The 20,902-nt window shown below is 44.8% G+C and overlaps 1 protein-coding gene across 2 annotated transcripts in view; it reads left to right on the top strand.

Annotated features, from left to right (window-relative positions):
* LOC116983882 (aldo-keto reductase family 1 member B1-like) overlaps positions 1-20,902 on the top strand; it is a 47,276-nt gene that overhangs the window by 4,945 nt on the left and 21,429 nt on the right. Inside the window, exon 2 of one of the 2 annotated variants that reach the window (XM_033037771.1) lies at positions 20,155-20,373. The exons of the other annotated variant lie outside the window; for it this stretch is intronic. The gene's annotated coding sequence lies outside the window, so the exon portion shown is untranslated. The remainder of the gene's footprint in view (positions 1-20,154; positions 20,374-20,902) is intronic. 2 annotated transcript variants of the gene reach the window in all.

Genomic DNA, 20,902 nt, shown 5'->3' with positions numbered 1-20,902 from the left:
AGTGGTGGACTTTGTGCCAACAGTCCTTATATTTTTAATTCTGCAAGGGAACGAGACACTGCCAGTAAATAGGAACACATCGCTGCCTTTGAAGGTCGGCGTGCCCTCTACCTTTCCAAGATAGGGCAGCCCAAACAACATTTCGTAGGGAGACACCGCAATATCTTTACGGGGTGCCGTTCGTATTCTTAATAATGCAATTGGTAAACACTTAGTCCAGGGTAGTCTGGTTTCCTCCATTAACTTAGTTATCTGTGTTTTAAGGGTTATATTCATCCTTTCCACTCGCCCAGAACTCTGGGGGTGCCAGGGTGTATGCAATTTCCAATTTATTCCCAAGGTACTGCAAACCAACAGGTGAACCTTAGAGGCAAAATGTGTTCCTCGGTCGGAATCTATGGATTCGATGACCCCGTATCGGGGAATGATTTGTTCTAATAATATCCGGGTTACTGCCTGAGCGGTGGCATTTATCGTGGGAAATGCTTCCACCCACCTGGTGAAATGGTCTACTACTACTAGGAGGTACTTCCACCTTTGTATTCTTGGAAGTTCTGTAAAATCTACCTGTATTCTCTGGAAGGGTCTTATAGCCAATTGTTGTCCTCCACCAGGGATAGCTCTCATTACCTTCTTGTTAACCCTCTGACATAACACACAACCGGAGACTGTCTGCTTAGCCAAAGTATAGATACCTCGGCAAGCGTAGGTCCGTAGTAGTGTGTCACACAGGGCCTGCGCTCCCCAATGTGACTGGGAGTGCAGTTGTGTCATCAAATCCCGAGTTAATCCTTTGGTTAACATTTGTTTCCCATCCGGCGTCCACCACCTCCCGTCAGTGGAACGCCGAGCCCCTAACTCATTCATTTTATTCTCCTCCTCCTGTGAGAATACAGGTATCTTTCCTACTCCTTCCCTTAATGGTATTAAAGACAACATCCTCACTGTTCCTTCTGTCGCTGCCTTTTTGGCGGCTCCGTCTGCCGCTTCATTTCCCTTTGCTTCTAATGAGTTCCCCTTTTGGTGTCCCGCCACATGGACCACCGCTATCCTTTCTGGCAAATGTAATGCTTCCAGCGCCTTCTCAATTAATTGCTCATGTGCCAACTCCTTTCCTCTTGCTGTAATCATCCCCCTTTCTTTCCATATTCTCCCAAACGTGTGCACTACTCCAAATGCATATTTGGAGTCGGTGTACACCGTTCCTTCCTTCCCCTCCAACAATTCTAACGCCCGTATTAAGGCATACAATTCACATGACTGAGCCAACCAACTACCTGGCAACCTGCCCGCCTCCACTCCTTCAAATCCTTCTCCTCCTATTATGGCATACCCACTATATCTTTTTCCATTTATACAGCGGGAAGAACCGTCTATAAACCACCTTTCTCCCTCTACCAGAGGCTGCTCCTCCAAATCCTCCCTGCTCTTGGTCTGTAGTTCTATAACTTCGCTACAGTAGTGTTCTGGTCTCTGCCCTTCCTGCTCGTCGTCCGCCGAGTATAAAAACTGGGAAGGGTTTAAATTCTTATCGGTCAGAATGGTCAAATCGTCTTTTTCCATAAGTATCACTTCGTACTTTAGGATCCTGGAGTCAGTCAACCACCGGTTGGACTTCTGAGTTAGTATTGTCCGGACCGTGTGGGGAGTGGATACTACCAGGTCACCTCCAAATGTCAATTTTCTACTTTCTTCCACTAATATTGCTGTTGCTGCGACCGCTTGAATACATACAGGCCACCCTCGTGATACCGGATCCAAGAGTTTAGAAAGGAATGCGACTGGCTGTCACTTCCCTCCTCTCTTTTGTGTCAGTACCCCCAACGCAATTCCATTCTCCGCATTAACAAAGAGATGGAATGGTTGATCAATGGACGGGAGGGTCAGTACCGGTGCGGTGATCAGGCTATTCTTTATTTCTCCAAATCTCTGTTCGTCCTCAGAATCCCATTGTACTTTATCAGTCTCCTCACACAATTTATCATACAAGAACTTGACTTGTCGGGTGTAATTGTCTATCCATAATCTACAGTATCCAATTAACCCGAGAAACTTCCTGATTTCTTTTTTGTTCCTTGGCATCGGCAGCCCGGTGATCCCAGCTATTCTTTCGGGGTTTATTCTCCTTTTCCCGTCACTAATCAGGTGTCCTATTCTACACATGTACGTCCTACACACCCCAAGGAGGGGAACCCCTGACCCCCCTATTCTTCCATCAGTGTGTACGATTGTACTTCATGCCTTATCTTTGGACATTCTCTTTTAAAGTGTCCTTCTTTGTGACAATGATAACACCGGGATGGCCTGGTGCGCCATCCCCCTGATCCTTGTTCTTTATTTCCCGGGGGACCCCAACCTTGGTCCATTCACCCCTTCCTCTTTCTCTTCTTTGAAAGTTTGGGGTCCCTGGTTCTCGCCCCCCCTCAAGGGAGGAGCAGATGCCCTGACCACGGGGGTTCTTTGGGTTGGGTTCCAACGCCACTTATTTCTCAATCCGACAACTCTTCGGATGTCTCAATAAGCCAGACGCACACCTCACCCCCCCCTCACCCCATCCGTGCAACATCCGCCCCAATGGACTATCAGGCGGAATGTGCGGCTCTTCACCAGTTTGAGCCTTTTTCCACCGGGCCCTTACTTTGCCCGTTCCGGTTACCCATCCCTGTCAGACCTTTTCCCGTCCAACAGAACCCAATCGCCCGAGTAATACTTAATAGTCAATATTCTTACCCGAGTCCTGTGCACAGAAATTGCTCGATTGATTGATCCCTTTCACCGGATTCCCTCTTGTTTCCAGAGTCTCTTGTCCGAATATCACTCGCTCAAACCGCTGACGGCAAGCAAGGAGATCAGAGACTGCTGAAATCAGCAGGGTGCACCTTCCCTTCCTTTCGTGCTTCCGTCAAGCGGCCGGAGTGGCGATCGCGGACGAGCCCCCAACTTGTGAGATATATTGTTTGTGCTCACAATCACTACTCAGAGACTAAATCGTGGAAACAAGAAATGCTTTATTTGCGAGTCTGCAGAATCGGGTGCCTCTCCAAGTTGAGACACACCGAGCTAAGGAAAAACGTCTATTTTTATACAATTCAGTATACAGTCTTTATTGATTGGACTACTCCCCTTCTGACCCCTTCCAATCAGGGTACCGAGGTTCACAATCTTCCAACCCTCCCCTCCGTGCGTCATCAATCATTCCCTCTCCTCCCACATCATACATCGCATGTACATTTAAATTAGGTTCTTTGTCATGAGGGGCGTAAAGTTAATATTCATTTAACTTATTAAGCATGCGCAGTATCTGTTGGCCTAACCTATTTAATTGCCTTTGACCTAAAGAATAGCTTCTGTGTTGTCGGCTACATTCCTTACCTCATCTTGTTATTCTACAATGTTATCAACAGCTCTGAAGGTCTGACTGTTTGTTCGAATCACAAGGTTGGTGTTTCCAGTTACTCGGCCCATCACAAGGTCGGTGACTACAACCATTCGGCCCCTCACAATGGTGGTGGTTTAATCATCTTATCCCTCACACTAAAATGAGTCATAAAATCGCCCATGAATCCGCCCATGACCGTACTACACGTTTGCGTGAGAGTAACCCATCTTGCTCCGCTATAAGATCTTTGGTAGAAAGTGGCGAGGATGGGAGGGTGGAGGTGTAAACTTCTCAACCTGCGGAGGAAGTACAACCACTGCTGTGCCCGTTTTGCCAGAGATGTAATGTTTGTGGACCAGTTTAAGGTGTCCGTTATATGCACCCCCAGGAACTTGATCCTTTTCACCTGCTCCACTGCTGAGTTGTTGATGCAAAGTGGAGTGTGACTGGGCTGAATTTTCCTTCTGAAATCGACGACAATCTCCTTGGTTTTGTTCACATTTAGGAGAAGGTTGTTCCTGCTGCACCAGCTCACCAGCTGTTCCACCTCCTCTCTATATGCCTGGTCGTCGTTATTGCGGATGAGGCCCACTACTGTTGTGTCATCCGCGTATTTGATGATATGGTTAGTAGTGGACCTGGCGACACAGTCATGTGTCATCAATGTAAAGAGCAGCGGACTCAGGACACAGCCCTGAGGGGAGCCGGTGCTCAGTGTGATGACCGAGGAGGTGTTCTTCCCCACCCGCACAGACTGGGGTCTTTCAGAAAGGAAATCCAGGATCCAGTTGCATAGTATGGTATTGAAACCTAGGGGTGCCAGTTTGCTCACCAGATGCTGGGGGATTATCGTGTTAAATGCTGAGCTGAAATCAGCAAACAGCATCCGCACGTGGGTGTTCCTCTCCTCCAGGTGTTGTAGGCTCAGGTGGACTGCAGAGGAAATAGCATCCTCTGTGGAGCGGTTCGGGCGATAAGCAAATTGGAACGGGTCAAAACTGGAGGGGAGTTTAGAGACCATGTGCTGCTTAATAAGCCTCTCAAAGCACTTCATTATTATTGGTGTGAGTGCTACGGGGCGGTAATCATTCAGGCAGGTTATTGTAGACTTTTTGGGAACTGGTATGATGGTGGCTGTCTTGAAACATGATGGAACAATGGCCTGGTTCAGGGAGATGTTAAAAATGTCTGTCAGAACCAGAGCCAGCTGGTCGGCACATCCCCTAAGCAGACGCCCCGGTATGTTATCCGGTCTGGCTGCCTTTCGCTGGTCAATACCCTCCAGGATTTTGCGGACTTCAGCAGTTTCAAAAGACAGTGTCTGTTCTCCTGGTTGTGGCTCTAATTTCATCACTGTAGTGGTGTTCAGTGCCTCAAACCTGCCGAAATGATTATTTAGTTCATTTAAAAAGTCTGTGTCATCCTTACAAGTCATCTGAGGGGCCTTGTAGTTTGTTATGGCCCGGATGCCTTCCCACATGTTCCTGGTGTTGGTATCATCCTGGAAGAAACCCTGGATTTTCTGTCCGTGGGCGCGCTTTGCTTTCCTATTTTCGCGGTTGAGGTTGGCTCTCGCTGTTCTCAGAGCCCCCAAATCACCAGATTTAAAAGCCGCATTTCGTGCTTTCAGCATGGCACGCACCTCTGCAGTAATCCAAGGTTTGTGGTTGGCCCGGGTTGTGATGTTCCTGATGACAGTGACGTCCTCCATGCACTTCTGTATGTATCCCAACACTGACATGGCATACTCATCCACATTGATGTTTTGGCTATGAGTGGCTGCTGTCCTGAACATGTCCCAGTCCGTGCACTCAAAGCAGTCCTGGAGTGCTTCTGTAGCTCCCTCAGACCAGACTCTAACCTGCTTCACAGTGGGTTTCTCTCTGATCAGCAGGGGCTTATAGGCTGGGATGAGCATTACAGAGAGGTGGACAGAGGAGCCGAGGTGAGGCCGGGGACTCGGGAGACTGCGGGAGCTGCGGACTACTCGCCATCGTGGGGCTGGCCGGCCTCGGAGCGTGGGGAGCGGTGGTGACTCGCTGCTGCTGCGACTCGACTCCTGGGGCTCGGAGGCTCCAGCAACGCAGCCGCAGGTCCGGTGGACTGGGACATCGGGAGCTCGCGGGTCCGGGGGGAGAGACTACTTCCCCCACAGTTGGGGGGTGGGGGGGGGGGAGGAGTGAGTTGGGTCGCGCGCGCCACAGTTGCGGGCAAAGATCATAGAGGAGCGCTCTGCTATAAGATCTTTGGTTGCGGGGGCGGGGGGCGCGCGCTCCGGGCATAGTGAAGTGCACGCGTTCGGTCAGCGGCGCGCGTGAACTCTGATGAGTGTGTGGGGTGAGTAGATTTAATAAACTTGTGTTGTATCTTGACGTGTGTTCGAGTCAGCTCATTACAGCGGGGTGTGCCGGTGAATCCTGGGGAAAATGCGGGGTTGGGGGCGAGTGGGACAATTTCCCACCTGCTCGTTAAAACGAGTTGTGGAGAAAACGTTTCTCCAGCTTTTTTGTGTACCCTCGTTAAAACGAGAGCGTGCAACCAATTCCTCAAATAAAGAACTTGTGTATGCGATATCTTTGTTCAAAGCTTCAAATCGTCAAGATTTTCCTCTGTTGAAGGAACACTCAGCATCGTTTATTTCCATGGCAATTGCCCCACGAGCTTCGCCCGGCAGAAAGTAACGGGGTGGGGGGGATAGGAGAGAACTTGAGATGGGAGGTGGAAGGGTTGCGGCGATTGAGTCACATAGTTGGCGTCGAGTTGTGGAGGTATGGACGATTTGTTTTAAGCTTCGATGAAAGTTGCAGAAGTGGTAAAGTGGTGTCGCACTTTACCAAAGAAAGAGCATGGCACGAGACAGCAATTTTTAAAATATCGAGACACTATTAGTCAAACGTGCCCGAAATATATCGTGAGTTTTTGTTGTATTTCGCCCCTGAATGTATCTGTGGGAGGAGAGGAAATAAACCTGGGTATGGAAAAGCATTTAATTTTTAAACAGTGCAACCCATGTTTGTGTTGTGAATTGAGCTTTTTTTGTTATTTTCCTTTCCACTTCTTGCAGTAGCAACCTTAAGCGGCTTTTTCACGGGGCGACTTGACGCAAGAGTTAACCAGAGTTTAACATCGTGGGAACCTCGTGCGATAACAGTACGGCATTCGTGGACCACCGTGGACCACCGTGGCGCTAACGGCAGGTAATCGTGTAACTTGGTGACTCGGGAGAAAATTCAAGCAAGTTTGAATTTCTCCAAGAGTGACTTGTACATTTGTGGTTGAGCATTGCAACATTATATGAACGTAGTGGCCAGTGCGATATCCGTGCGATATCCGTAATAACTCTTGCGGTTACCGTGGGAACTCCTGCGAACGGTGAACCCGGAAGCTGGACAGAGGGGACAGAAGGTGAGTAAAAATTGTCTTCTGTGGGATTGAATTTAAAAAATAAAGATTTGCATCCGCATATGGACATCAACTTATTCATGAGTTATGTTAATGAGATTCAAGAAAATAACTATAATCTTTAAAAGGGACTTTACTGAAAGGTCCCGCATTTTTATGGTCCGTGAGAAATTTTTCACATGTACTTCTTTGAGAGATACAGCCCGGAGTCCTCGCCGACTAGCGATCGATGCCTTTCCGAAGCAGGGTCCGGAACGCTACCAATCAATGTTCTCCAGAGACCCGTGTAAGGAGTGAACTGCACATGCTGGTTTAAACCGAAGACAGACACAAAAAGCTGGAGTAACTCAGCGAGTCAAGCAGCATCTCTGGAGAAAAATAGCTGATGTTTCGGGACGAGACACATCTTCAGACTCAATTCCGATTAGGATGTCTGAAGAAGGGTTCCGATTCGAATCGCCACCTATTCTTTTTCTCCAGAGATGCTGCCTGACCCGCTGACTTACTCCAGCTTTTTATGTTTTTCTTCCCAGATCTGACTTACCTGCTGAGTTACACCAACATTTTGTGTCCTTTTGTGCGTATTAACCAGCATCTGCAGTTCCTTTAGACATTACCTAACTTCAGATTTTAGAGATATAGCGCGGAAACAGGCCCTTCGGCCCACCGAGTCCGCGCCGACCACCTATTCTTATCCGGCTTCAGAAGTTCTTCCTTCCATTCGTTTGGGCACTGACCCGACCTACCAACCTACCTCAATGCGGACATTGGACTTTTTCCCCCTGGAACTGTCCTGAAAACATATATTCTGAACTCTGGTATTTTCCTCTTCGCTCTACCTGGTGTTCTTGTGCATGTGTCGGAGGGAACAGCAGATGCCGGTTTAAAGAGAATGCTGGAGTAACTCGACAGTTCAAAATGCTGGAGTAACTCAACGGGACATGCAGCATCTCGCATGGGGCTTTTTCACGGGGCGAGTTGACGCAAGATGTCACCAGAGTGAAGTGGTCGTGGTCCAGCACGAGTCTCGCATGATATAACGGGGGGTAGATAAAGAGTTCCCACGGTACTCGGCATTTCTGTTATTTGTGCGAGTGACTTGTCCGTCTCCTGAGCTTTCGCGTTAATTCTTGAATGAACATCGTGAACTACACGTGACACAAATGATGTAACGTTTTTTTTCACACACTATAAATATCCTCCCTTGGTTGAATTGGCTCATTTGGAGACATGTTTTACTGTGTATGTGGGAGACACAGATGGACTGAGCACAGTACCTCGGTCCTACTGTGTGTGGGAGAGGGGGAGAAAGAGACGTACACTCACAGAGGCAGAGTCTCTCAGCCTGTGTAAGAGGGAGGGAGAGAGAGAGAGAGGCACACACAAGGTGGATGTGAAATCTCACCTGCCTGTTTCAGTGACAGACACCCGCCGCCAGTAAATGAAGACACCCCCATCTGTCTCCCCCTCCTCTCCCTCGACTCCCCCACCTTTCCCTCCCAACTCCAATCCCGTCCCGACCCCCTGGGAAACTGAATAGAGCAACAATATAGATATAGAAACTGAAACAATATAGAAACTGAATAGAGCAACATGGCAAAAACATCTCTGACACGCTTTACCCCCTTTCTTTGAGATTTTCTGGGAGCCATCTCTGCAAGTGTTCCTGTTAAAAAGATTATCCAACAATGACAATTAGGTGGGACGTCCTCGAAGGACACATGTTCCCTTGTCGATATTGAGACCACCTTTTTTACTCACCTTCTGTCCCCTCTGTCCAGCTTCCGGGTTTACCGTTCGCAGGAGTTCCCACGCGCTATATCTCTAAAATCTGAAGTTAGGTAATGTCTAAAGGAACTGCAGACGCTGGTTAATGCTGGTTAATACACACAGAAGGACACAAAATGTTGGTGTAACTCAGCAGGTAAGTCAGATCTGGGAAGAAAAACATAAAAAGCTGGAGTAAGTCAGCGGGTCAGGCAGCATCTCTGGAGAAAAAGAATAGGTGGCGATTCGAATCGGAACCCTTCTTCAGACAGCCTAATCGGAATTGAGTCTGAAGATGTGTCTCGTCCCGAAACATCAGCTATTTTTCTCCAGAGATGCTGCTTGACTCGCTGAGTTACTCCAGCTTTTTGTGTCTGTCTTCGGTTTAAACCAGCATGTGCAGTTCACTCCTTACACGGGTCTCTGTACAACATTGATTGGTAGCGTTCCGGACCCTGCTTCGGAAAGGCATCGATCGCTAGTTGGCGAGGACTCCGACCTGTATCTCTCAAAGAAGTACATGTGAAAAATTTCTCACGGACCATAAAAATGCCCTTTTTAAAGTTTATAGTTATTTTCTTGAATCTCATTAACATAACTCATGAATAAGTTGATGTCCATATGCGGATGCAAATCTTTATTTTTATTTATTTTTTAAATTCAATCCCACAGAAGACAATTTTTACTCACCTTCTGTCCCCTCTGTCCAGCTTCCGGGTTCACCATTCGCAGGAGTTCCCACGGTACCCGCAAGAGTTATTACGGATATCGCACTGGCCACTACGTCCATATAATGTTGCAATGCTCAACCACAAGTGTACAAGTCACTCTTGGAGAAATTCAAACTTTCTTGAATTTTCTCCCGAGTCACCAAGATACACGATTACCTGCCGTTAGCGCTACGGTGGTCCACGGTGGTCCACGAATGCCGTACTGTTATCGCACGAGGTTCCCACGATGTTAAACTCTGGTTAACTCTTGCGTCAAGTCGCCCCGTGAAAAGGCCGCTTAAAGAGAAGGAACGGGTGACGTTTCGGGTTGAGGCCCTTCTTCAGACTGTACGTGGCTTGGTTATATTCATGTATAGCATTATCTGATATGATTGTATAGCACGCAAACAAAAGTTTATTCCCTGCATAGAATCATACAGCGTAGAAACAGGCCCTTCGACCCAACTTGCCCACACCGACCAATATGTCCCATCTACACTAGTCCCACTTGCCCGCGTTTGGCCCATAACCATCTAAACCTATCCTATCCATGCTTCAGTCTAATGTGTCTTAAACATTGCGACAGTACCTGCCTCAACTACCTTAACGGATAGCTCATTCCATACACCTACCACCCTTTGCGTAAAATAGTTACCCCTTAGGCTCTCATTAAATCATTCCCCCCAAACCTAAACCTGTATCTGCTGGTTCTCGATATGAGACAATAATAACAAACCAAAGCGAGTTAGGACATCAACGGGGAGATCCTGGATAAACCCAAGGTAGCCACAAAATGGAGGAACTCAGCGCAACAGGCAGCATCTCTGGGGAGAAGGAATGGGTGACATTTCGGGTCGAGACCCTTCTAATATGCTGCCTGTCCCGCTGAGCTACATGTTGTGTCTATCTTCGTTTTAATCCAGCATCTGCAGTTCCTTCCTGGCCGAACCCGATTGAAAGATGAGAGGCTGGGCGATAGAGCACTGGGTGTGACAAGGATCAGGCTTCAGTAAGCAAAGTAAAGAGAGGTGGCAACGTTATGGAAATGAAGCGGGTAATCCGAGTGATGGCGAGATGGTATCCTCTAATGTGTCGGAAAGAACTGTAGTAGTTGGTTTGCGCCGATGATAGACACAGTAATACTGGAGACAGACATAAAATACTGGACGGGCAGCATCTGGATAAAAGGAATGGGTGACGTTTCGGGACGAGACTCTGAAGAAGGGTCTCGAACCGAAACGTCACACATACCTTCTCTCCAGAGGTGCTGCCCGTCCCGCTGTGTTACTCCAGCATTTCGTGTCTATCTTCCGTATGCTCTGTGATGGTCATCTCGGAGTCAAGTGGCAACTCTGGTCTGTAGACACGAGGAACTGCAGACACAGGAATCACGAGCAAAACACAGAGCGTTAGACGAGCCTGACCCTTTGAGTTCCTCCATCACTTTGTGTTGAAGTCAGGTCTGGACATTGCTTGGCTCAGTCTCAGGCGCCGGCTAACTAGGAAGGTCGAGTCAAAGTCCAGCACTAACACTCAAGAAATAACGTTTGCGGCCTGATGTTCCCAATATTTAATTGAAATCATTAATAAAGTAAATAAATAGATACCGGTCTAATCAGTATCTATGGGATTGGACAGGCTAGATGCAGGAAGAATGTTCCCGATGTTGGGGGAGTCCAGAACCAGGGTCCCAGTTTTACAGTCTACCGTGGGAACTCTTTAACTCAGTAAAGTAAAGTAGCCTTTATTATCAGCGCACAGGCAGCAGTTGATTGTTGCTCTATTCAGTTTCCCAGGGGGTCGGGACGGGACTGGAGTTGGGAGGGAAAGGTGGGGGAGAGGAGGGGGAGACAGATGGGGGTGTCTTCATTTACTGGCGGCGGGTGTCTGTCACTGAAACAGGCAGGTGAGATTTCACATCCACCTTGTGTGTGCCTCTCTCTCTCTTTCCCTCCCTCTCTCTTACACAGGCTGAGAGACTCTGCCTCTGTGAGTGTACGTCTCTTTCTCCCCCTCTCCCACACACAGTAAGACCGAGGTACTGTGCTCAGTCCATCTGTGTCTCCCACATACACAGTAAAACATGTCTCCAAATGAGCCAATTCAACCAAGGGAGGATATTTATAGTGTGTGAAAAAAAAGTGACATCATTTGTGCCACGTGATGATTTAACAACACTTCACAATGTTCATTCAAGATTTAACGGGAAAGCTCGGGAGACGGACAAGTCACTCGCACAAATAACAGAAATGCCGAGTATCGTGGGAACTCTTTATCTACCCCCCGTTATATCGTGTGATATCGTGCTAGACCACGACCACTTCACTCTGGTTACATCTTGCGTCAAGTCGCCCCGTGAAAAAGCCGCATTAATGAATGATGTCTCCAGCCCATGCGCCCTTGTCACTTGATTGCTCCCAATGTTTAGGCTGCCATCCAACTGACCAGTTCCCTGTATGGCAGCCTCCTTACCTATTCAGACAACACTTTGGGTGTACAATTCCTGCTTCATAGCTGCAGGAGGGATCCCCATACCAAATCGGCTGTTTGGCACCCAGTTTCTATGCCTATTAAGCCAGGGTACACTAACATTTCTAGACCAGCGTATTTGCATCACAGTGCTAACGCATGAACAATTTCTGATGGCCAGGAGCATTTAAATTTTTGCATTTAACTGTATCTAGTTCTGTACAGTTTTTTAAATAACAGATTTGGTATCAATTGGGACCTCTGGATCTGGATCATTGGGACCTCTTTTGGGGAAGGTGCGACCTGTACAGAAAGGACGGGTTGCACTTGAACTCGAGGGGGACCAATATCCTGGCGGGGAGATTTGCAAAGGCTACTGGGGAGACTTTAAACTAGTATGGTTGGGGGGATATTTTCTTCGGTATTCATCAAGGAGAAGGATATTGAATTATGTGAGGTAAGGGAAACAAGTAGAGTAGCTATGGAAACTGAGATTCAAAGAAGAGGAAGTACTGACACTTTTGAGAAATATAAAAGTGGATAAGTCTCCAGGTCCGGACAGGATATTCCCTAGGACATTGAGGGAAGTTAGTGTAGAAATAGCAGGGGCTATGACAGAAATATTTCAAATGTCATTAGAAACGGGAATAGTGCCGGAGGATTAGCGTACTGCGCATGTTGTTCCATTTTTTAAAAAGGGGTCTAAGAGTAAACCTAGCAATTATAGACCTGTTAGTCTGACGTCAGTGGTGGGCAAATTAATGGAAAGGATACTTAGAAATAATATATATAAGCATCTGGATAAACAGGGTTTGATTAGGAACAGTCAACATGGATTTGTGCCTGGAAGGTCATGTTTGACTAATCTTCTTGAATTTTTTGAAGAGGTTACTCGGGAAATTGATGAGGGTAAAGCAGTGGATGTTGTATATATGGACTTCAGTAAGGCCGTTGACAAGGTTCCTCATGGAAGGTTGGTTAAGAAGGTTCAATGGTTGGGTATTAATGGTGGAGTAGCAAGATGGATTCAACAGTGGCTGAATGGGAGATGCCAGAGAGTAATGGTGGATGGTTGTTTGTCAGGTTGGAGGCCAGTGACTAGTGGGGTGCCACAGGGATCTGTGTTGGGTCCACTGTTGTTTGTCATGTACATCAATGATCTGGATGATGGTGTGGTAAATTGGATTAGTAAGTATGCAGATGATACTAAGATAGGTGGGGTTGTGGATAATGAAGTAGATTTTCAAAGTCTACAGAGAGATTTATGCCAGTTGGAAGAGTGGACTGAAAGATGGCAGATGGAGTTTAATGCTGATAAGCGTGAGGTGCTACATCTTGGCAGGACAAATCAAAATAGGACGTACATGGTAAATGGTAGGGAATTGAAGAATGCAGGTGAACAGAGGGATCTGGGAATAACTGTGCAGAGTTCCCTGAAAGTGGAATCTCATGTAGATAGGGTGGTAAAGAAAGCTTTTGGTGTGCTGGCCTTTATAAATCAGAGCATTGAGTATAGAAGTTGGGATGTAATGTTAAAATTGTACAAGGCATTGGTGAGGCCAATTCTGGAGTATGGGGTACAATTTTGGTCGCCTAATTATAGGAAGGATGTCAACAAAATAGATAGAGTACAGAGAAGATTTACTAGAATGTTGCCTGGGTTTCAGCAACTAAGTTACAGAGAAAGGTTGAACAAGTTAGGGCTTTATTCTTTGGAGCGCAGAAGGTTAAGGGGGGACTTGATAGAGGTCTTTAAAATTATGAGAGGGATAGACAGAGTTGACGTGGATAAGCTTTTCCCACTGAGAGTAGGGAAGATTCAAACAAGGGGACATGACTTGAGAATTAAGGGACAGAAGTTTAAGGGTAACATGAGGGGGGACTTCTTTACTCAGAGAGTGGTGGCTGTGTGGAATGAGCTTCCAGTGAAGGTGGTGGAGGCAGGTTCGTTTTTATAATTTAAAAATAAATTGGATAGTTATATGGACGGGAAAGGAATGGAGGGTTATGGTCTGAGCGCAGGTATATGGGACTAGGGGAGAATACGTGTTCGGCACGGACTAGAAGGGTTGAGATGGCCTGTTTCCGTGCTGTAATTGTTATATGGTTATATGGTTAATCAGTTTGACAGGAAATTGTGACCACCTGATTTCATTGAGCCAGCCATTGTCTTTGAGATGAAGAATTATGAAGAATGTTAGTTGCCAAAATTTGGACTGGACTGAAGCTGTCATAGATATCGATACTCTTTACGTTAGCTGCGGGGTGGAAGATTGCAACCTTCACGTGGACCATCCTGTTTCGACGAATGCAACCAGGCATGCAGAATCAAATAAGTTCAAATTGAACAAGTTGTCCTACAACTTTCGGCTGTGCACGCCATATGCAAGAAGATGTTAGTTGCAATATTACTAAAGGTTAAGTACTTTTGAATGGCGTTCTTGATATCATGGGGTTGGGTGAAAAGTGAACAGATAATCAGAATTTGTTGCACTACAGCAAAGCAGTGTGGACTTTACAATCTGAAATGGTTTTCAACACCTTCTATTTCTATGAAGAGAGAATGTAGATCAAAGAAAGTAATTGACCAGACACATAACTTTCTCTTGTGGAAGCAGTCTGACCTGGGTATTTTCAGCATTTATTTCCATTTCAATTATGTTGAAATCAGTTGGAAGTAATTGCAACTGATCAAGTTGTTTATCATTGGCATATAACATGGAAGTAAGTGGCAAAGAGCTGGATGCCATCCCAAACTACAGCAAATCTGTCTCATGATTCTTCAGCTGCCATGTTTCACAGCTTGTTGAGCTTGAGAAGTTGAACACGTGGAACCTGTCTTGGCTTTCATTCATTGTTCTTTATCTCTCTACGTCATCGTCTATATCTCATGTTTCCCTTTCCCCTGACTAGTTTGAAGAAGGGTCGGACCTGAAACGCCACCCATTAATTCTCTCCAGAGATGACGCCTGTCCCACTGAGTTACTCTAGCTTTTTGTGTCTGTCTTTGGTTTAAACCAGTTCCTACACATTTAGTTGGCTTTACTTAATGTTGCATATAACTTTTTTACAGCTTAATGGCAATCTTTCTGTTTGAGATAGTGGGAGCAATGGTTTCAGAGCTACTGAAGGACGGGAGGCAATGTATAGCAGGAAAGCATTCAAGCCCTGAGGATGAAATAAATCTACTGAATCTACTGGCGGTGGATCGGCATGTGCAAAGAAGACATGCTTATTGCAAATGATATAGTTCTGTTGATGTCACTAATCCCATATCAGTAGTAGGGATAACACAAAGGATCAAATCAACAAAATAAGGATTGAGCTGTGAATAAACGATATATGAAAGGAAATAATTATTGATTGACTGATCTGTTTGATTTGGGGTGTATTTACTAAACTAGCTGAAGGGAGCTAGCAATTTTTGAGTTAATAGTTTTAAAGCAATTTATTAGAAGGATGAGGTAGTTAAATGTTTTTAAAACTTTGTAGGGGTGTGGAATTCTGCATGAAAGGATGGTTGAGGAGAGACTTGTTGATCATTTGCTGAAATGTGGATTTTAGATGGGTGGATATTTTTCTGCTGGCAGGAGCTAGATGGATGGAATGGCTTCCTGTTCCATAAGTTTTCTTTGGTACCATATGGAGGGAGGTTTGTTGGTACAGTTTAGAATTGGATGCACGTTGCAAGATTAAGATATATACAAATGAAAAATTGACTTGTGGGAGAGTGAAGAAAGTGGAATTAAAATACTGAGATGATTATAAGGGTGCAATTTATGCTGCAAGAATTGAGCCTATGGAGGTGCAAAGAGGAATGCATGTGGTGACATGCTCTTGAAAATAAAGTGTAGGCTGAAAGATGCCACAATCTGAGTTGGTTTTGCACAGAAGAATGCATGTTTATTAAGAATGGTGACTACAATAACTAGCGATTGTTGAGAGCGATGCTTATGAATTTTAAGAAAGAAAATGCTTTAAATATTGCAGGAGAATTCAACAATCATGCAAGAGAAATTGAAATAAATATCTGCCTCGAGGCTGGGCAGAATGCAAAGATGTTCACAAGTAAACTGGTGCATGCCAGTTGCGTTGCGTTGGGGAAAATTGGGATACCAAGTTTGAAACCAAATCATAGGGACATGTGTTTTATTAAGTTGAGGTTCCAGGTTAGACTCTGTTTCCAGGAATTGCGCTATAGTTCAGGAGATAATTACAAAGCTCCTAAATCATTGCATGATTTATGAAAGGAAAGTTGTTTAAACAGGTAGTAGCGTTTTAATATGCATCTAAAATAGTAGATGTAGAGTATTTACATTTTCTAAGGAATTTTTGATGAGGTGTGATGAGGATAAAGCTCTTGAGGTCGAAGATGGTTTATTAGCATGGTTAGCGGTTTGGTTGAGGAAAAAAAGCAGTGCCAAATGGACTATTTTCAAATTGACAGACAATAATTAGTGGGCAGCACAAAATAAAGTAATTGATCTTCAATTATTTATAGTCGATATTACAAATTATCCTTTATTTTATTCATTAATCTATTCATGGGTGCTGATATATACCTGTGGTTAACTGGGCTATAATAAACATGGAATTCACAAAAGAATATGAGTGGGCAAGAAAGTTGTAAAATAAATTTAATGCGATATTGTGGAAAAAACAATACCCATTTTATTTAAAAAAACATTAAATGTTGCAGTTTAGTGAGGGATGTCCATTTGCCATAACAAGTGGCGCAGCGGGCGATTTTCAGCCTTACAGCGCTGGCAGCGCTGGAAACCCGGGTTCAATCCCAACTATGAGTGCTATCTGTACGGAGTTTGTACGTTCTCCCCGTGACCGCGTGGGTTTTCTCAGAGATCTCCGGTTTCCTCCCCCACTCCAAAGACGTACAGGGTTGTGGGTTAATTGGCTTGGGTTTGTACAGTGCATTCAGAAAGTATTCAGACCCTTCACGTTTTCCACATTTTGTTACGTTACAGCCTTATTTTAAAATGGATTAAATTCACTTTTTTTATCATTAATCTACGCACAATACCACAGAATGAAGAAGCAAAAGCAGGTGTTTAGAAATTTTTGCAAAGCAATTAAAAATAAATAACTGAAATATCACATTTATATAAGTATTCAGACCCTTTGCTATGACACTCAAAATTGAGCTTAGATGCATCCTGTTTCCATTGATTATCCTTGAGATGTTTCTACAACTTGATTGGAGTCCACCAGTGGTAAATTCAATTGTTTGTACATGATTTGGAAAGGCACACACCTGTCTGTATAAGATCCCACAGTTGACCGTGCTTGTCAGAGCAAAACCCAAGAAGGAATTGTCCATAGACCTCAGAGATCCCAATAGAATCCCAAATTATCTGGAATTTGATGGTATTTACTGAACTTTTCAAAACTGCTTCCTGGGTGGTATTTGTTGGGGGTTTTTTGCGGGTACACATTAACAACACAAAGAAGAACAAGGCAAAACGGATCTATGTAAAAACACCGTATCTGCTTACTTCTGTTACTCACTTGTACAGTGTTATGCAAGGCAGCTTTCGTTGCCTACAACAGCTTTCGTTGTCTCCTTTTCTCCAACCTGCTCTCATGTGTCGTGCCTCGTGCTCTGTCTCTCCCTTTCTCCCTCCCATTGCCCTAAAATTACCTGAAGACAACCAGAATTTCCCGAATTTCGGGTAATTTCCTTCAAAGTGGAAACACTGCCTTTATGGTAGAGTGACCAGACGGAAGCCATTCCTCAATAAAAGGCACATGATGGCCCGCTTGGAGTTTGCCAAAAGGCACCTAAAGGACTCAGACCATGAGAAACAAGATTCTCTGGTCTGATGAAACCAAGATTGAACTCTTTGGCCTGAATGCCAAGCGTCACATCTGGAGGAAACCAGGCATCGCTCATCACCTGGCCAATACCATACCTATGGTGAAGCATGGTGGTGGCAGCATCATGCTGTGGAGATGTTTTTCAGCAGCAGGAACTGGGAGACTAGTTAGGATCGCGGGAAGATGAACTGGCCGACTAGGAAAAGGGGAGATGCAGCGAGACCTGGGTGTCATGGTACACCAGTCATTGAAAGTAGGCATGCAGGTGCAGCAGGCAGTGAAGAAAGCGAATGGTATGTTAGCTTTCATAGCAAAAGGATTTGAGTATAGGAGCAGGGAGGTTCTACTGCAGTTGTACAGGGTCTTGGTGAGACCACACCTGGAGTATTGCGTACAGTTTTGGTCTCCAAATCTGAGGAAGGACATTATTGCCATAGAGGGAGTGCAGAGAAGGTTCACCAGACTGATTCCTGGGATGTCAGGACTGTCTTATGAAGAAAGACTGGATAGACTTGGTTTATACTCTCTAGAATTTAGGAGATTGAGAGCGGATCTTATAGAAACTTATAAAATTCTTAAGGGGTTGGACAGGCTAGATGCAGGAAGATTGCTCCCGATGTTGGGGATGTCCAGGACAAGGGGTCACAGCTTAAGGATAAGGGGGAAATCCTTTAACACCGAGATGAGAAGAACTTTTTTCACACAGAGAGTGGTGAATCTCTGGAACTCTCTGCCACAGAGGGTAGTCGAGGCCAGTTCATTGGCTATATTTAAGAGGGAGTTAGATGTGGCCCTTGTGGCTAAGGGGATCAGAGGGTATGGAGAGAAGGCAGGCACGGGATACTGAGTTGGATGATCAGCCATGATCATATTGAATGGCGGTGCAGGCTCGAAGGGCCGAATGGCCTACTCCTGCACCTAATTTCTATGTTTCTATGAACGGAGCAAAGTACAGAGAGATCTTTGATGAAAACCTGCTCCAGAGAGTTCTGGACCTCAGACTGGGGTGGAGGTTCACCTTCCAACAGGACAACGACCCTAAGCACAAAGCCAAGACAATGCAAGAGTGGCTTTGTGACAAGTCTGTGAATATCCTTGAGTGGCCCAGCCAGAGCCCGGACTTGATCCTGATCGAACATCTCTGGAGGGACCTGAAAATAGCTGTGCATCGACCCTCCTATCCAACCTGCCAGAGCTTGTGGATCTGCAGAGAAGAATGGGAGAAATGACTCAAATACAGCTGTGCCAAGCTTGTAGCGTCATACCCAAGAAGACTTGAGGCTGTAATCGCTGCCAAAGGTGCCTCAACAAAGTACTGAGTAAAGGTTCTGAATACTTATGTAAATGTGATATTTCAGTTATTTCTTTTTAATTTCTTTGCAAAATTTCTAAGCACCTGTTTTTGCTTTTTTTTACTATGGGGTATTATGTGTAGTTTGATGATAAAAAAATGAATTTAATCAATTTTAGAATAAGGCTGTAATGTAACAAAAAGTGAAGGGGTCGGAATACTTTCTGAATGCACTGTATACTTGGTATAAGTGTAAATTGTTCTTCGTATGTGCAGGCATGAGTTAATGTGCGGGGATTGCTGGTCGGCGTGGACTCGGTGGGCCGAAGGGCCTGTTTCTGCACTATATCTCTAAACTAAACTAAACAAGTCATGGGAATGCTGAATAACATTAATCTTTTATTACAATAGCTTTGGACTATAAGAATAAGCAATATTTACAGTAGTTATAAAGGTTTTGTTGAGGCCATAAATAGACTTGTTTAGTTTTTGCTTGCTTATGTTCAAATTACATACTTATCTTGGAAGCGGTGCAACAAAGAGTCAAAATATGAGTAGGTTATTCTAGGATATGTGGAAACATTGTGCAGATTTTTTTTCTAATGTTCTCGCGCCATGTGATCTAAAATACATACAAGATTCTACAGGAACATGGCAGAGGTGATGTATAAGGGAATATTTCCCATTGGTGGAATGGCTAAAACTGAAGATCATATTCTCTTGGATGTTTAAGACTGGTTGGATGAAAGTTCCTCACTTGGATTGATTCTTAAATTCTCTATCCTAGAGAGCTGTGCCTACAGTTGTTGATCATATGGAAGGCTAAGTTCAGTAAGTTTTAGATTTTGAGAAATATGGAAATTGGGTGAGAAAATGTTGATGTCTAGATATTGGAGTCAGTTTTGTGTCTCATACCCAACTCATTTCATGAATATTGCAACAGCTGCATTCGTCCTGGCAAGTAATGAGTATCACACATTTAACTTGTGCTTTATAGGTGGGAAGCTGATAATCACTTGCTATTCATAGGACGTGCAACCTGACTTGCACTATAGCCACAATAGATACTTGATGCCAGATATTGTAAAGGCTATTAAATATAATAGCATTGCACATCACTATACTGTTGGAGTGGTTGGTCCAAATATGTATCTGGATAATGCTGATGTTCAGTATGTTAATGGGGAGGATGCAATAATGGCACCGTAGTTGAATTCACGGAGAGGTGGTCAGGCTCTCATGTTGGCAATGGTTATTGCCTGGCTCTTGTCTGGCACAAATCTTATTTGCCATTTATCACCCAGTGCTGTTTAGGTCTTGGTGGATGTGGGCATGGACCACTTCATTAGCTGAGGAGTAACAAATGGAACTACACTCTAAACAATTATTAAAGAACATCTTCACTTCTGACCTTATGAAGAGAATGTCATTGAGGCAGCTGAAGATAGCTCCGAGGGCCTCCTGGAGTGATGTCCTGTGGTTCAAATGATTAACCTCCAACTATCAGAACCAGCTTCTTCAAGGTATGATTAGAGAGTGATGACTCCCTCATTTCCATTGATGCATTGTATTTGGATTCCTTGATATTGCACTTGATAAGCTGCATCCATGATGTGGAGGAGCAATCTCTTGTATTGTCTTTGGAATTTGTCTCAAACCCCCATATTAGGACCAACGCCTAAATGTGGTCTAATGGTGCCAAAGTAAGTATTGGCCAGAAAGTTGATATCTGGAATTAAGAGATTGTCTTGTGTGAAATGATTGAGCAGTTTGGGTCTACGCTCAGAAGTGATTTTATTGAAACACAATATTCTGAGGTGACTAAGAGGGTAGATACTTGGAGGACTTCCTATCATGGGAAAATCTAGAATAGGTGTGGACAATGTTTTGGAATAAGTTGTCAGTTAAGGAATCTTTTAAAGATCATGAATCTTTGAAATTCGGTACTCCAGAGTGCTGTGCTGGCCAAGTTATTAGAGGATGTGTAAAGCGAATTCTAGGCTGCTGGGATTGAGGTTTATGGGGATTGGGCAGTAAAGTGCAGTTTAAGCT

The sequence above is a fragment of the Amblyraja radiata genome, chromosome 19, assembly GCF_010909765.2.
Source record: "Amblyraja radiata isolate CabotCenter1 chromosome 19, sAmbRad1.1.pri, whole genome shotgun sequence".
Taxonomy (NCBI): Eukaryota; Metazoa; Chordata; class Chondrichthyes; order Rajiformes; family Rajidae; genus Amblyraja; species Amblyraja radiata.
Note: the sequence above shows the minus strand (reverse complement) of the source record. Positions and strands in the feature narration are given on the sequence as shown.